An 18,870-nucleotide genomic window follows, 5' to 3' on the forward strand; every position below is an offset into this window, starting at 1 on the left:
AACATGGAATCCAGGTACTAAAGTCTAAACCTTTCAGCAAGTCCACACCATAAGATCAATAGATGCAGGGAGTCCTTGGGAGAGAGTTAACCTCTGAGCACTGGCATCAGGCAAGATAACCTTAGGGATTAAAGAAGTCACCATCTTCAAAGCTGTTTACTCTGCACAAAAACAAAAAAAAATAAATTCAGGACAACAAAAATAATATTTAAATCCCTTAAAAAACATTAATACAAAATGTTAACTACATTTCAGGCTGATATTTGGCCAAATCACCTTTTCCCAAATTAAACCACAAGTGAAAAGGTCAGTACTGCATATCTGGTGAATAGCATAGATCAGTGTCAATTTTTTAAAATTAAATTAATAAATTATAATAACTTATAAATTAGACATAACGACAAGTCCTAATACATACCTATAATGTTAATGACCTGCAGACTCCATGAAATAGAATAATGAAAGAGTAGGTTAGCATAAGTATTTTAATGTATAACTAATTATCTGAGATAAACAGCACATTTACTTTCTTAGCTCACCTTTTATATCAATGTGCCTTTTCAAAGTCAACATGCAAGCTGATCCAATCTTGTAGTGGATAAGTATCAAGGAGTTCACCAGCCCTATAAGAGAGACCTATTTGAAACAGTTTCTGTGCACCCCTTGCAACGCCACATTCCCACCACTAAACCCTGTAACAAACACCAAAATAATCAGTAGGCACATAATTAAACCTCCAATGTGCCCCAAACACACACAACATATAAAAATATACACAAAATGACTGCACCTCATAATATATTATGGAAATCTGCTATAACCTCCACATCAACTGTCCCTAAAAAGTAACACTAACTAGACTAACTCAAAACAACTAAATGAGTTATTATTATTATTGATTTCAGGTGTTTGTTAAAGTCTTGTTTGGAATGGCAGTGTGCAAATATATATATATACAGTGTATCACAAAAGTGAGTACACCCCTCACATTTCTGCAGATATTTAAGTATATCTTTTCATGGGACAACACTGACAAAATGACACTTTGACACAATGAAAAGTAGTCTGTGTGCAGCTTATATAACAGTGTAAATTTATTCTTCCCTCAAAATAACTCAATATACAGCCATTAATGTCTAAACCACCGGCAACAAAAGTGAGTACACCCCTAAGAGACTACACCCCTAAATGTCCAAATTGAGCACTGCTTGTCATTTTCCCTCCAAAATGTCATGTGATTTGTTAGTGTTACTAGGTCTCAGGTATGCATAGGGAGCAGGTGTGTTCAATTTAGTAGTACAGCTCTCACACTCTCTCATACTGGTCACTGAAAGTTCCAACATGGCACCTCATGGCAAAGAACTCTCTGAGGATCTTAAAAGACGAATTGTTGCGCTACATGAAGATGGCCAAGGCTACAAGAAGATTGCCAACACCCTGAAACTGAGCTGCAGCACAGTGGCCAAGATCATCCAGCGTTTTAAAAGAGCAGGGTCCACTCAGAACAGACCTCGCGTTGGTCGTCCAAAGAAGCTGAGTGCACGTGCTCAGCGTCACATCCAACTGCTGTCTTTGAAAGATAGGCGCAGGAGTGCTGTCAGCATTGCTGCAGAGATTGAAAAGGTGGGGGGTCAGCCTGTCAGTGCTCAGACCATACGCCGCACACTACATCAAATTGGTCTGCATGGCTGTCACCCCATAAGGAAGCCTCTTCTGAAGTCTCTACACAAGAAAGCCCGCAAACAGTTTGCTGAAGGCATGTCAACAAAGGACATGGATTACTGGAACCATGTCCTATGGTCTGATGAGACCAAGATTAATTTGTTTGGTTCAGATGGTCTCAAGCATGTGTGGCGGCAATCAGGTGAGGAGTACAAAGATAAGTGTGTCATGCCTACAGTCAAGCATGGTGGTGGGAATGCCATGGTCTGGGGCTGCATGAGTGCAGCAGGTGTTGGGGAGTTACATTTCATTGAGGGACACATGAACTCCAATATGTACTGTGAAATACTGAAGCAGAGCATGATCCCCTCCCTCCGGAAACTGGGTCGCAGGGCAGTGTTCCAGCATGATAATGACCCCAAACACACCTCTAAGACGACCACTGCTTTATTGAAGAGGCTGAGGGTAAAGGTGATGGACTGGCCAAGCATGTCTCCAGACCTAAACCCAATAGAACATCTTTGGGGCATCCTCAAGCGGAAGGTGGAGGAGCGCAAAGTCTCGAATATCCGCCAGCTCCGTGATGTCGTCATGGAGGAGTGGAAAAGCATTCCAGTGGCAACCTGTAAAGCTCTGGTAAACTCCATGCCCAGGAGAGTTAAGGCAGTTCTGGGAAATAATGGTGGCCACACAAAATATTGACACTTCAGGAACTTTCACTAAGGGGTGTACTCACTTTTGTTGCCGGTGGTTTAGACATTAATGGCTGTATATTGAGTTATTTTGAGGGAGGAATAAATTTACACTGTTATATAAGCTGCACACAGACTACTTTTCATTGTGTCAAAGTGTCATTTTGTCAGTGTTGTCCCATGAAAAGATATACTTAAATATCTGCAGAAATGTGAGGGGTGTACTCACTTTTGTGATACACTGTATATATATATATATATATATATATATAAAACTTATGGGTGGATCTTAAAGCCTCACAAAACACAGCTTTATGAATTTAGAGGCAGGACAAAGACAGCACTTACCAGAACAATGCCTTTTAGTGCGTGTGCGTTGCGAAAAGAATGAGGAACCTAAGAAAAGATATTTTAATCAATAAGGTAAACTCAGTACATGCCCTTAGTTAATTAAAAGACCACAAACAAATAAAGATGCAACAGACTTATTTTCTGTAATAGCTTACAATGTTAGACATAACGGCAATATTTAAACAAAACTTACTCAACTTATATTATAGGCTAATTGTGTAATATTTTTGTAAGCAAAATCCTCAAAACGATGCATAAAGTACAGAGCCACAATATTACCATACAGCCGTTTATAAAATATGGGATTTTTTTCCCGTTATAATGCTGATTGACGGTTTAGCTGCGAGTAGGCCTACACTGAAGCACTGTTCTCATCTAAGAAACGTTCATATTTAACCAGCGAATGTTAATGTTGGTTATACTAGTGGGAATGTTGCCTACTCGAACACGAACATAAATTAATTTGACTTACTTTTTCGATTAGTGTTGATGACAACGTGTCGCCACCGAATCCTTCACAGTTCTGGCGGTAAACGACTTGTTATTTGACGAAAGTTAAAATCCAGTTAATTTGTGCAATACCGCCACTTTCTGCTCCGGAGTGCTTCCACAGAAATCACGGGAAAGCGAACGTGGTCCCTCATTATCGAGTGGAGTCACTGTGAGTGTGAACGGTGTGTGATTCGGTGTCTCTGTTCGGCGGTGCTTCTGGACCTCATACTTACCTGGCAGGTTGATTGATGTAACAAGTAAGTTAATTCTGTTGATTTAACTTATGATTTTAAAACATTAAGTTATTACACAAGTTGATTAAACTCTTTTTTTTGTTATACCAACTGCTTTTCCCAATATTTCTACTTATCTTGAGCTCAATTTAAAAAAATAGTTTAAAATAGTTTATGTTAAATACATTTTAAATATCAATTAGAAATGTTTATTTATAGAAAAACAGACAATCATAAAATTCTTCTCTTTTTTATTTCACTTCAGAAATATTTACTTAAAATACATGTCAAGGAAACATTAAAAACTGTACAGACTGTATGAAAGCACAAACAGCTCTTTACAGTAATCATGAACCTGTACTGTTTCACACGGCAAGCTGATTTCTTAACATTTGGCTGGCAGCTCTCTAAAACAAAACAAAGAAACAAGAAACAAAAATATTAATATCAACATTAATAGCGTTCATTTAAGAATTACAATAAAACAAGCCAGCACACACTGTTAGACATTTCTGTAATTTCTACAGTTATTAACCACATACCACACAGTAAAATACTGCAAATAGTTTTTACAGTACATAACAGTATTTTCCACTGCATCATGACAATTTTGCCTGATGCCAAATACTGAATACAGAGATTTACTGTATTTTTGACATTGAGGTAAATTACTGTAATTACCTTTGGTGCCAAACGATTTTATTGACAAGATTCCACCTAATTTTCAGCTGTGAGAGTTTTAAACTGACATTGTTTGCCTAACGGTTCAGCTTCGGAACCACCACATTATCTCAGGTTTTACGGGAAGGAGTTTAGGAGAGGCGCGCACACAGAAACAGTTCGGCTATGATGGATGGAGCCGCAGTGGAGCAGGAGCAGAAGAGGATTTTTTACACCAAAACTGGGAACCAGCAAAAAATAAAGGTAAAGAGTCTACGACAGTTAGGACAATAAATTAACACTAGTCACGGTTATCGGGACTGTTGTGCACTATAGGAGCGTTAGCATTACTTGTCGGCAACTTTTTTCCAAAGTAAAACAAGTAAATGTTCCATTGTACAAATGACTGTGAGTTTCATGTTTAAAAGCTAAGTTAGTCAGGTTAGGTGAAATATACGACACGACAGCGCTAGCATAGTAGCTAATCTCCTGCGACGCTGTAAACTGTGACATCGTTTAACAGTCGCCACAGGATCCTTACAAAACATTGTATTTTTCAGAAAGATTAGATTTATTTTGAGGATACTGTATTAAATTGAATAGAACTGCTAAAGATGATCTTTCTGTGATTACAGGTGAACAATGATTGGATTGTTAAGGGAAAAGAACAAAGCAGGTTGCAGGTTGAGAAGTGGTTTACCTCACTACGTTTGCTACCCAGGATCTACCTAGGAACACGGTTCATTTCAAGTCGGGTATGTGAGTCGACAGTGTTGAGTGGAGTTTTATACCAAAACTACTGTGTTTCTGTAACCCTGCATTTCTGAAGCTCTTGTGTTATTTCTAATGTAACTTTATCTAGATTCATTGTTCATTGTTGTACTATGCATTCAATACTGATATATTTAACAGTAAAAGTGTTTTTCTGTAATATGAATTAACATGAATTTTGTACATGTTAAGCTAATGCACATTGTGTTATTTTATATGTGTTATTTTAAATGTATTTTGAAAGTTGCATGGAGTAAAGTAAGAATGTTTTTAAGGAAATTCTGTACTTGTACACGTTTTTGCTTGAAAGTGCTTTAAGCATTTGCAGTGATTTAAATAAATAATTTGATATGTTGCAATAATTGTCTGTGTGGATTAAATAGCAGTATTTCTTTTCTGTAGATCATGTTGATACAAATCGAAGCAGTTTAAGAGTGACAAAAAAACAGTAGAACCAGGAGATACAGAGTCAATATGAATATTAAAGTCACCAAGGACGACCAGTGACTTTGACAGAGAACTGACAGTGGTTAGGACCTCACCAAGTTCAAGTAAGAAATCGGAGATGGAACTGCTAGGAGGACGGTAGACTAACAACACAACAGTTGGACAAGGGCCCATGAGATCCTGAGAGCCATGTACTCAAAAAGAGCAGTTTCCTGCATCTTACACATGGCTAATTTTAATTTACTGCTGAAAAAGACGGCTAGACCCCCACCACGACCACTCAGCCTAGGAGCACAGAGATATTTAAATCCAGGTGGATTGGCCGCGTTTAGATGAAAGAAGTCGCCTTGTGATTGCCAGGTTTCAGTCAGGAAAAGCAAGTCCAGGTGATGATGTCCGATGAGGTCGTTAAGGAGGACGGCTTTATCAGACATGGAGCGGCAGTTGAACAGGGCCAGGTTTAGCTGACGACATTGAGCAGATGAGGTTTGAACAAAAGTGGGCAAGACCTTGGATCGTGGGACCTCACTTAAAACACTAGAGTCCACTCCTCGCTGGAACATTGATGGGTAGCTCCTGCGCCTAGGGATCAATCCGTGAATCACAGGAATACTCGAGACAGATGACGAATGCACAATGTGTTGATGTCTGTTGCCACGGTGGATGTAGTATGGTCGACGTGTAATGCCAATGGAATGACATAACTTGTAAGTTGAGGAGTCAAGACGATATGAAGAGCGTAGATGATAAAGTTCAGCGAAGGAGTAAACACGCTGAGAGATTTCTTTAGAATCCGGCAGCTGCCACATGACTAGGTGAATAATCCACAGGTAAGTGATCCAGACAGTCCCCCAATCCCCAGAATTACAACCTCAGATCAGTAGAAGAGTCTCTGAAGTTGTTTGAATGGTCCTTTAACCAGTTACTCTTCACTAATAAATAATTATCAAAAGTTTTAGATCTTTTCTCATAATTATCATAATTTCAGTCATTTTAACTCAGAAAGTTTACATTCAAAAAGTTTTCACTAAGTGAAAACTTCACTTAGTTCTGATCAGTAATCATCAGCCCAAATAAAATATCTGTAGTCAAAACCCAATTTACTGATTACTCATATATTTTAACATACACAGTGGCGCAGTGGTCTAAGGCACTAACACACCATGAGATTATACTAACCTCAGATCAGTAGAACAGCCTTCATCTTTAAAGTAAAGTGGAGGATTCATTGACCAGTCGCTCTTCATGGAGACACAGCTGGGTTCAGGTGAATCTGGTCTCGTACCCTCCATCACACTGGAGTAACACTGAAGTAAAGGTAAAACCAAACATAAATAACTATATAAAAAAGCACGAGGGCACCTAAAAGTTTCAGTTCAGAGAAACACCAACAAGAACATGATACAGTAATCACACAGCTTAACTAACTAGCAGCTAGTGTAATTAATCCTAAAATCTAAAATAAGTAAATAAATAAACTGTATGTCTTAGCTGGGATTTAAAACCACTCAGTAATGCTTTTAGTGTTACACCAGTATACCAATAACTCAACCAGCACTGATCTGATTTAACATTCTTATATAAATGAAAGTGTATTAATAACAATCTCACTCTCATCAATGTGTTAGATTAGTGCTTTCTTTATAATCACACACAGCGTGGACACATCAGCAATGAATTCCAAACATTCTTCAGTAAAGTTTGAACTCTTGATGTAATCATCTCATACATGTTTATTATTTGATGTTTTATGTTTATTATTGATTGTGTTTCTGTTATTTTGTCCACCGCCTGCATGTATGTATATACGAGCGCGCTGACGTCACAACATCTGTATAAAGCTACATTTTAGTATCCAGATGAAAACAAAGAAGCAGTTTTCAGAAATCTCTTTATCCTGTTTTCATTAATCGTGGGTTTGTGAGTTCGTGTGGATGAGAGAAAAACACAGAAGACTAAAGTGTAAAAAATATCTGTTGTTGTTGACACGCCTAAATAACGGTGTTAAATGTGACGCAGTTTTACTTATCGAACAAATATCAGGTAATAAAATCAATCCTAAACATTTCTACATCAAATACAGATTAATAACATTTACATATTACAACTTTATATTCACAAACTCACCGTGATTTTCTAGAAAACTTTATATTTCTCTCCACATAAACCGAAGATTTTACTTTCACTTTACTCCATGCAGTCTTCAACTGCTCCTTCAAATCTCCCACTTCCTGAGTTCAAAGTCGCGAGTGTACTCTGAAGCTACAAAAGAGACGATTTTAGTTTTCAAACAAACATACAGAATCAGACAATAAACAAAAGTATATGTGTGATCTTTGTGAAGAAAAGGTTGAACAGCCTTTTCGTGTTACTTAAAAAGAGCAGAGATGCAATATTTTTTAAATTCAAACAATTTGTCTACTTGTGAACGCTGCACTCAATGTAGCGCGCGGTCGCCATTTTATTACCACAATCCAAAACATCCGTTATACACATAAACTGCGTCCGGAATCGCATACTTAGAGAGTATGTACTAGATTGGAGGAAGTATGCACTACTCGGCCGGTAAAGAAGTACGTACTTTCAGTACAGAAGTATGCAGTATGCACACTAGGGTTGCCAACTTTCAGAACTGGAAATAAGGAACAACGTGTTTGCCTGAGTGCGGGTTGCACCTGTAAACAATATTACGGGTCTCACACCATCATAGGAACATTATCAAAATGTTTAATTTTAGCTGCTTAACGTATATTACACTGCTCAAAAAAATAAAGGGAACACAAAAATAACACATCCTAGATCTCAATTAATGAAATATTCCAGTTGAAAATCTTTATTCATCACATAGTGGAATGCATTGAGAACAAAATAACATAAAATTGATCAATGTAAATCAAAATTATTATCCCATGGAGGTCTGGATTTGGAATCATACTCAAAATCAAAGTGGAAAATCCAATTCCAGGCTGATCCAACTTCAGTGGAAATTCCTCAAGACAAGTTAAAATGAGGCTCAGTAGTGTGTGTGTGGCCTCCACATGCTAGAGGTAGCATGAGACGGTGTCTACAACCCACAGAAGTTGCTCAGGTAGTGCAGCTCATCCAGGATGGCACATCAATGCGAGCTGTGGCAAAGAAGGTTTGCTGTGTCTGTCAGCACAGTGTCCAGAGCATGAAGCAGACACCAGGAGACAGGCAATACATCAGGAGACATGGAGGGGGTCGTAGGAGGGCAACAATCCAGCAGCAGGACCGCTACCTCCTCCTTTGTGCCAGGAGGAGCAGTGTCAGAGCCCTGCATAATGACCTCCAGCAGACCACTAATATCCATGTTTCTGCTCAAACTGTCAGAAACAGTCTCCATGAAGGTGGTATGAGGGCCCGACGTCCACAAGTGGGGCTTGTGCTTACAGCCCAACACCGTGCAGGGCGATTGGCATTTGGCAGAGGACACCAAGATTGGCAGATTCGCCATTGGCGCCCTGTGCTTTTGACGGATGAGAGCAGGTTCACAGTGAGCACGTGACAGACTTGACAGAGTCTGGAAACGCCGTGGAGAACGTTCTGCTGCCTGCAACATCCTCCAGCATGACCGGTTTGGCAGTGGGTCAGTAATGGTGTGGGGAGGCATTTCATTGGAGGGCCGCACAGCCCTCCATGGGCTAACTAGGGGTACCCTGACTGCCATTAGGTACCGGGATGAGTTCCTCAGACCCACTGTGAGACCATATGCTGGTGCAGTGGGCCCTGGGTTCCTTCTGATGCATGACAATGCTAGGCCTCATGTGGCTGAAGTGTGTCAGCATGTTCCTGCATGATGAAGGCATTGATGCTATGTACTGGCCTGCCCGTTCCCCAGACCTGAATTCAATCGAGCACATCTGGGACATCATCCACCAATGCCACGTTGCACCACAGACTGTCCAGGAGTTGACTGATGCTTTAATCCAGGTCTGGGAGGTGATCCCTCAGAAGAACACCCGCTGCCTCATCAGGAGCATGCCCAGGTGTTGTAGTGAGGTCATACAAGTACGTGGAGGCCACACACACTACTGAGCCTCATTTTAACTTGTCTTGAGGAATTTCCACTGAAGTTGGATCAGCCTGTCATTTGATTTTCCACTTTGATTTTGAGTATGATTCTAAATCCAGACCTCCATGGGATAATAATTTTATTTACATTGATAATTTTTATGTTGTTTTGTTCTAAACGCATTCCACTATGTAATGAATAAAGATTTTCAACTTGAATATTTCATTAATTGAGATCTAGGATGTGTTATTTTAGTGTTCCCTTTATTTTTTTGAGCAGTGTATTTTCATTCTTTAATAATAAATCTACGGAGCCCCTGAGGGGACATGGTGGGTTTTTTTAATAGGTAAAAAAAAAAATTCTGTAAAAAAGCACGACTTACTATTGGTGCGCACCAGATACTAAGTGGTGATGAGCACGACTTACTATTGGTGCGCACCAGATACTAAGTGGTGATGAGCACGACTTACTATTGGTGCGCACCAGATACTAAGTGGTGAGCACGACTTACTAAGTGGTGCGCACCAGATACTAAGTGGTGAGCACGACTTACTAAGTGGTGAGCATGACTTACTAAGTGGTGAGCACGACTTACTAAGTGGTGCGCACCAGATACTAAGTGGTGAGCACGACTTACTAAGTGGTGCGCACCAGATACTAAGTGGTGCGCACCAGATACTAAGTGGTGAGCACGACTTACTAAGTGGTGCGCACCAGATACTAAGTGGTGAGCACGAGATACTAATACCCCTTTTCCACCAAAAAAAAACATGGTTCTAGAACCGGTTCTGTTCAGGTTTCTCTGAACCTTGGTGTTCTGTAGAGAACCGACGCGTGTTTCCACCAGATTTTGAGAACCAAGCAGCATCATCATTGGTGGGCGTTACTTACTAAGAGTTGAGAGAAGTAATAACATGGTGGAGTGTATGGATTATGTAAGAGCATTTCTGCTGCTGTTACAGACGTTTGTTTTTATGTAAAAAGCATCGATCTAACTATCGGTGATAAGAAGACGTGACATGTTTGCCTCAGTTTTTGTTTTCTGTAGTTCACTGATGTGAGAAGTTTTTGCGCTTCGGTTTTACCGCGACTCTCGGCGCAAATAGCGGATTTACTCAGCGCTCGACTTGAGCCATGGCTGGATTACTGACCGGGCCAGTGGGGCCAGCGCCCAGGGGCCCTTGAGGTCAGGGGGCCCCGGGGGGGCCCTGGCCCAAAACATTTTGCGATGCCTATCAACATTTATGATACAATATATTAGCCATGCATTTGGGGCCCCTAGCCATGCTTTTGGGCCCTAGCCATGCTTTTGGGCCCCTTATGAAAATGGATGAGGCGTTGTGGCACTGCTCTGACTTCGACTTCTGGCTATTAGGGGTCCTAGGAAAGAGGGGGGCATATTTTTAGAGGGCCCTGGTTATGAGAGCCCCTACCAGGGGGCCCTAGAGAAGAGCAGGGCATACCATTAGAGGGCCCTTGATCACGAGGGCCCCTGCTATGGGGCCCTTGACTTCCATAGAAGTCGTTTACCATGGCTCCTTGACTTTCTAGGGACCTACAAATTGCCAGGCAAGCTACCATATTTCATAACAGACGTTTTGTCGCAAATATGCGATTCAGGCCCTTACTTAATGTTTCTGAATTTGTATTGTTTCAAAATTATTATGTTCAATTTCTCTTAAGCGCAGAGACACAAATTAATTTAGCAATTTTGCAATTATTTAAATTTAAGACAAGCAATTTCAAGCAGTTTGAATGCATATGCACACTTAACTGAGCTATTTGATGTTCTTTTCATGCCTGACAATATGTCCAACAGTGAGCTCACTTTAAAGGCTAACTCACTCGCTGCAGCATATCCTTCAGATCTGAACATGAGCCTGGCAGATGAATTGATACAATACAAATCATTCATAACAGAAAAAGAAAAATGTCCAAGTAAAATGCTCAAAACCATGATAAATTTGAATTTACAGTCAACCTTTCCAAATGTCTACATAGCACTTTTTTTGACTGTGCCTATCACAAATTGTGAAGGGGAGTGTTCATTCTCCAAACTGGCTCGTATTAAGAATGAACTTAGGATTAGGATGCGCCAAAACCGCCTGAACTCACTGTCACTTCTGGCCATTGAATCAGATTTGGTCAGACACCTTAATTTTGATGAATTAGTGGATGACTTTGCAAGAAAGAAGAGTAGAAAGAAACTTATATAAAATAGATTCTTGTGTTAGGGTTAGTTATTGACAGGTTGTTTAATGTATTAATTTATTTATGTTTTTGGAGGGGTGGGGGGTGCGCTGGGTGGAGGGGGGGGGGGTTCTGGGCAACTCTTTGCCCAGGGGCCCAGACTATCCTTAATCCGTCCTTGACTTGAGCGGTGAAACATCATTAATGTTCCACAACACGAGCATTAATCTGTGTTTGTCTCAGTTTTTGTTTTCTTTAGTTTATTAACGTGAGAAGCGTTTTACGCTTCGGTTTCACCGCGACTCTCGGCGCAAATAGCCGGTTTACTCAGCGCTCGACTCGAGAGATAAAACACTAAAGTTCTACAAAACGAACATCCATCTGTGTGAATTAACCATCAAATCTAAAATACCACATGTATCTGTGTTTAACTGGATTTACACGTGTGGTGTTTATGCAGCTCGGGGAGTTGAAAAAGCTTCACGCTTCACGTTAAGCGTGGAGGGTCACTTTTATCACGTTATATCACACAATTCACCTTTTTAAATGCACTTTGAAAATATCAGCTGCAAACTGGCTAAACATTTAATCAGGTGAAGTTTAAAAGATAAAAATGCAGCGATAAGCTCCATACGAGACTCCAGCGGACGGCATGGTTGCTAACGCACTATGCTGTACAACATGACCCGCCCACTGACGGACGTCACGGTTCGAGCTGAAAAACCAAGTATTCTGTGGTGCCAGATTGGCCCGCTAGTTCACTGTCTGGAACTCTTTTTTCCGGTGGAAACACGCGGAACCGGTTCAAAATCAAGTTCGGGAACCGGAACGGGCTCCGTGCCGCATCGGTGGAAAATAGGTATAAGTGGTGTGCACCAGATACTAAGTGGTGCGCACCAGATACTAAGTGGTGAGCACGAGATACTAAGTGGTGCGCACCAGATACTAAGTGGTGAGCACCAGATACTAAGTGGTGAGCACCAGATACTAAGTGGTGAGCACCAGATACTAAGTGGTGAGCACGAGATTCTAAGTGGTGAGCACCAGATACTAAGTGGTGAGCATGAGATTCTAAGTGGTGAGCATGAGATTCTAAGTGGTGAGTGGTGAGCACGAGATTCTAAGTGGTGAGCACCAGATACTAAGTGGTGAGCACCAGATACTAAGTGGTGAGCACCAGATACTAAGTGGTGAGCACCAGATACTAAGTGGTGCACACGACATAGTAAGTGGTGAGCACCAGATACTAAGTGGTGCACATGACATAGTAAGTGGTGAGCACCAGATACTAAGTGGTGCACACGACATAGTAAGTGGTGAGCACCAGATACTAAGTGGTGCGCACCAGTTACTGAGTGATGCGCAAGAGATACTGTCTTGCAGCGAGCACCATCTTGCAGTTATACTCTATGGAAATTGACGAGTTTATTGAGCTTTATTTTTGGCTAGGTCTCACATATAAAGACATAACATTTATTCTTTCCAGTCGTCATAGATATATTATCACTGAGAGACATTTAAAACGCATTTTAAAAACAAAGGGTTTATTTCGTCGAAAGAACTACAGCAACATAGATGACATTATCATGTTTATTCAACAACAATTGCAAAGTTCAGGTCAGCTCCATGGTTACAGGTGGATGCAAACCAAATGTCAAGAAAATGGTTTGCATGTGAAGAAGGAAGACATTCGGCCCTGGATCCAAGAGGAGTTCAGCTCAGGAAAGCACGGAGACTCCATCGCCGTAACTACTTTGCAAGAGGACCAAACTACATTTGGCATTACATTTAGCATTCATGTGCTAAACTAAAGCCTTTTGGTATTTGTATCAATGGGTGCATTGATGGATTTTCTAGGAATATAATTTGGTTGAATGCATTCACTACAAACAGCAATCCAGAAATTGTAGGAGGCTACTACATAGAAGCTGTGGAGAAACTCAGAGGTTGCCCGAGAATAGCTAGAGGAGATTGTGGTACAGAAAATGTACACATCAGGGATTTTCAAAGGTTTCTCCGCCGCAACAGAGATGATGGAAACACCATAGACAGCTACTTGAATGGGGCGAGCACGGCTAATCAACGAATAGAAAGTTGGTGGGGAATCCTAAGAAGAGAGTCAATGGAATTCTTTATCTCTTTGTTCACCGATCTTAAGGACAATGGCATGTTTGATGGATGTTTTCTAGATAAAAGTGTTCTTCAGTTTTGTTTCATGGGAATTATCCAGGTAATAATTACGATTTAGATTTTTATTTGTTCAATGTAAAAAGCTCATTGTTAACGAGATGGAATAATGACCTAGTAAAATGAATTGCTCCTATCCTACTGGTCATAACCAAATGCAGATATATGACAAACATTGTAATTTAACCATGATCTGTGATCAAATCTTACCAACCTTGTTGGTTAAGCAGTCTGCTACCAAATTGATCTCATATTATAATTACGCATTTAGTTTCACATCCCCCCCCCCATTAGTAACACCAGTTATAAGGAAACTAAAGTTTAAGTTATAAACATTATAGATATATTTTATTGTTGTTTTATTAAATGAAGCCATGTACACAAATAGTACTTTTTGTCTGAATTAATTATGTTGGTATGGGTATGGGTAATGTGAAAGAAAAAAGTTATCCCAGGTCATTGTTTTAGTACATTTCGCCAGGTTATGCATTTTAAAATGTCCCTTTCAAAATATTCAAATATCCTAATGTTTAAGCTGAGGTTTAGTCAATACACACCTTGGTCTCTTCTCTTCTTTTAGCATCTTTTTAATAAAAATATGATCAATGTCCAATAGTTTTTTGAATAGTATCTTTTTGTTATTTTGCTTTTGTATCTATCTATTTATATCTATTGCAGGATGAACTCGATGAGACAATGAAAGTATGGAATTCACATGTTATCAGACCATCCAAAAACGACAACGTTCCAAGTGGGCGCCCAAATGTCATGTACTTGATGCCAGCGCTGTACAGCACTGAAAACTGTCTGTCTCCAGCAGATGAAGCTGACCTTCAGCTTTGCAAAAGTGCATGTACATTTCGATCAACAGTACCGTGTGACCCTGATGTTTACGAGCTCTGCAATATTACTATGGCAGAATCTCAGATGGCTTTTCCAAACGATTCCATTCAAGCACTGGATTTATACATGCACTTGAGGAATGAAATAAAAGCCTCTCTGTAAGTTTGGTTTTAACATTGACAGACTGCACAACAAAACATTTTAATATCATGTATATAAAACTGACATGTAAACATTACATAGTCATACATATTTCCAGGAATAAACTGAATCTGTTTTTGAATTAAATGAAATGTTTTAAAACATAAAACAAAAAGCCTAAAACAAAACTCGTTTGACTTGACATCCATCACTCCATAAAATACATTCAAAACCTTGCGTAGAAATTGCAAACATACAAACCCATTACAAAATGTTGGGACAGTATGGAAAACACAAATCCATTTCAGAGATGGATGTACAGTATATTAACAATTAAAATTAAGCAGCATTTTCCATATAGGTCCAACTTTTTGTAATTTGGGGTTGTTTTTGCAATTGAACAATTAACTATATCCTAAACTTTAGGCTCAGGAATATGAATTGCCTCTAAAACATTATGTTTAGCAATACTCAACATATATTTGAGTTATTTTTCCAAGTAAACAAACAGAAAGTGCTAAACAGTAAAAAAAATTCAAAGCATATACACTGATCAGCCATAACATTAAAACCACCTCCCTGTTTCTACACTCACTGTCCATTTTATCAGCTCCACTTACCATGAAGAAGCACTTCTATAGTTCTACAATTACTGACTATAGTCCATCTGTTTCTCTACATTTTTAACCTGCTTTCACCCTGTTCTTCAATGGTCAGGACCACTACAAAGCAGGTATTATTTAGGTGGTGGATGATTCTCAGCACTGCAGTGACACTGACATGGTGGTGGTGTGTTAGTGTGTGTTGTGCTGGTATGAGTGGATCAGTTTTTAAACACCGTGTCCACTCACTGTCCACTCTATTAGACACTCCTACCTAGTCGGTCCACCTTGTAGATGTAAAGTCAGAGACGATCGCTCATCTATTGCTGCTGTTTGAGTCGGTCATCTTCTGGCCCGTCATCAGTGGTCACAGGATGCTGCCCACAGGGCGCTGTTGGCTGGATGTTTTTGGTTGGTGGACGATTCTCAGTCCAGCAGTGACAGTGAGGTGTTTAAAAACTCCAGCAGCGCTGCTGTGTCTTATCCACTCATACCAGCACAACACACACTAACACACCACCATGATCCACCACCTAAGTAATACCTACTCTGTAGTGGTCCTGTAGGGGTCCTAGAGTATCAAAAACATTAAGATATGCTTAAAATATTACCAATTAAAACTACTGCCTGCACATCTTTATAGGGAGGGTGGATTAAGTTATAGGATATAATGTAAAAAAATCAACTACTGATTTGCAGTATAAACAATATCATATAAATAAACAACAACATACTTCAAATGGTCAAATTAGCAGTTTTAGTGAGAAATTTAACAAACCTATGCTTTTTCCATTCAAGGCCTACAACCGGTCCAAAATTACCAAGTAATTTTCCATATTACTAGGTGTCCTGTAGCACTTCAATCCACCAAACTCCCTTCGAGTCATTATCTGCAAGAATTGTGTCCCATATGTATATCTACAATATATCCATTGCAAAGCAATTAGCCGAGAGAATGTTGTCAAATTCCACACGGAATTCAGGATATGAATTATATGTGCATGGTACCTCAAGAACAGCACCACATGTATGTGCTACAGGCCTGTGACTAAGACCTGAAATTTGTTGAAAGTTACTTCAATTTTGTCTTTGCACATTACATTGGAGCCTGTGCAAAATCGCAGAAAGGTTTCAAGTCTTTGCTGGTCTACACTTCTCACATAGCGCAGCAAGTGATTTAGGACCAATTGCTCATGCTGGTTCAGAAACTCTTTGGATGGTTTTAGAATCTGTGCTACTTTCCTGTTTGTGGCCTGCTTTGTCTCATACAGTTTCAGTATGCTTTCTTTATTTGTCAGATTACAATGCATGGCTCTCATAACACTGCTGAAGCAATCAATTACAAATTTGGGCTCTTGTAATAAAACTTTGTGTGCCATTGTCAGAATGGCAATTTGCAAGTTGTCCTCTGGAGGTAGGATATGAGATCCCATTCTTGTGAAGAGGTCTAGTAAGTCCTCTTTGTCAGTTTCATCTATTTGGCCCTGTAATGCCTTCTCAACACATGCTCGCTCTGCAGATGATAAGTATTTCACAAATGATGACATCAAGAGGGCTTCATCCACTGAGTCAATTCCCTGAGTACATGCTAGGACAAACAGTGGTGATAGTCTGACTGGAATAATGCCATGGTCCACATAACCTTTAGCCCATAGTCTACCAACAGCTTGCCATTCTTTCTCTGAATAATCCGGTCGGAGTCTGGGCACTCGTTCCTCCTCTCCTTCACACTGTTCCAGGAACTCCTCCCAAAACTCTGTGTAGGCCTCCCTTGACACACCGTCATCATCTAATGCCCTCTCACAGACAAACTCAAATCGTAGGGTTACATCTAAAACCTTAGCATTACTAAAAATATCTAACATATCCTGAATTATATTTACTCGTCTTATCTTAACTTTCTGGACCTCTCTCACATGTTCGTATGTGGCTGCCACTGGATGTGCTGACAATGCTACAGAAAGAGGTTGATGATTCTGGACTGCCTCCTGCAAGACAAATGGTATATTAGACTTAATGTAAAATTACAAAAAATATCAGTGCATATATGTGGCAAAACAAAACCAGTTTGCCCATGCAAATTTTGCAGACTGTGTTCTCCAACCATTTGTTATTCTTACTCACAAATGACTGTAAAATATTATGAAAGCTTATACAGGTACTGTACCGAATAAACTGGCATTAAGGAAAAAAAAAATTTAAATTTAAACACAGACTGCTTTAATACCAACATTATAAATTAAAACACTTCACAGAATTTGTCTGAGATGCAAGATGACAAGATACATACCTCATTTTGTGAATACCATAAAATTGTAGAAAGATCACTTCTGTTGTCTTCACATACATCACTTCTGTTGTCTTCACAAACATTGCCAAACTGGATCTCTGGGTCTTCAAATGATGTGTGAAGATCCAGAGTTACTGTGCCAGTATTCCCAACAGGCGAGCTAGGTAAAAACTGGACAAATAAATAGGGAAAGGAAAAAAACTTAGATTATGCAAATCTTAAGTCTAAAATGACATTAAACTATCCTCAGTTGGCAAACTACTGAGGGACGAAATAACTGTATAAGAAAGTATAAAACCGAAATGACCCTTGGTTGCAGTAGTAGCAAATGCTAAGTGGGTAGCAAGAAGCTCACAGCAACAAGGTCCTGGGTTTGATCCCCAGGTGGGGCGGTCCAGGTCCTTTCTGTGTGGAGTTTGCATGTTCTCCCCATGTCCATGTGGGTTTACCTCCGGTTTCCTCCCACCATCCAAAGACATGCAAGTGAGGTAAATTGGAGACACAAAATTGTCTGTGACTGTGTTCGATAAAACCTTGCGTGAACTGATGAACCTTGTGTAATGAGTGACTGCCTGTCCTGTCATGAATGTGAGCATGGTGTAGAACATGACGTTAAAATCATAATAAACAAATAAACAAACAAAAAGAGGTAAAATAAAGGTAAAAATAATAAAAAAAATACACATAGAAGTATAACTCCATAACATTCAAACTTGAGTAAAGATAATTTAGTAAGTTTTGCTATCTACTACACAACTCTGCCTACTAGAAATTGTACTGCAGTTACTTGTTAATTAGCAGATGGTAAGGTCTTTCAGTTCATCTTACCATACTCATCTCTTCAGGTGCAAATTCACCAGTCACAAGATCTGAAGACATACTTCCAGTATTGCTGTCATCATGATTTCCTTGCGTTGTCTTATCTGTCTTCTTTTTCCTTCTTGATTTTCGCTGTGCTGTAGAAAGCTATTTAAGAATGCAAATAACTAAGCCTCTTTTATTTTATTCCATAACTTATAGTAACCAAGCAAATGCTTAAACACCAAACACCTAATGTCCAAATATAGTCGGTGAATTCTACTACTTTAAGATGAACACATTGCTGACATAGGCATTTAATTGTAATTACAGTTTTTTTCAACTGCTTACACACTAAATATTTGCTTGTCACACAACTTTCTAAACATGTCCTTCAAACACCATAACCCCACACCAAATCTGCAAAACCATACACTAATTCTCAGTGTCTGGCTCAGTTTTCAATTTCCTAAAACAC

At 39.6% G+C, this 18,870-nt stretch overlaps 2 long non-coding RNA genes across 2 annotated transcripts; one reads left to right on the forward strand and one right to left on the reverse strand.

Annotated features, from left to right (window-relative positions):
• Window positions 1–2,977: 2,977 nt before the first annotated feature.
• On the forward strand, window positions 2,978–4,996 carry LOC134304822 (uncharacterized). The gene is made up of 3 exons (XR_010008201.1): window positions 2,978–3,454; window positions 4,201–4,354; window positions 4,726–4,996. It is a non-coding gene; the product is annotated as an uncharacterized LOC134304822 (long non-coding RNA).
• Window positions 3,665–7,511, reverse strand: LOC134304821 (uncharacterized). Its single transcript, XR_010008200.1, has 3 exons — window positions 7,436–7,511; window positions 6,488–6,615; window positions 3,665–3,837 (listed from the first exon to the last, which is right to left on the reverse strand). It is a non-coding gene; the product is annotated as an uncharacterized LOC134304821 (long non-coding RNA).
• Window positions 7,512–18,870: the final 11,359 nt, after the last annotated feature.

The sequence above is a fragment of the Trichomycterus rosablanca genome, unplaced genomic scaffold (genome assembly GCF_030014385.1).
Source record: "Trichomycterus rosablanca isolate fTriRos1 unplaced genomic scaffold, fTriRos1.hap1 scaffold_118, whole genome shotgun sequence".
Lineage (NCBI taxonomy): Eukaryota > Metazoa > Chordata > Actinopteri > Siluriformes > Trichomycteridae > Trichomycterus > Trichomycterus rosablanca.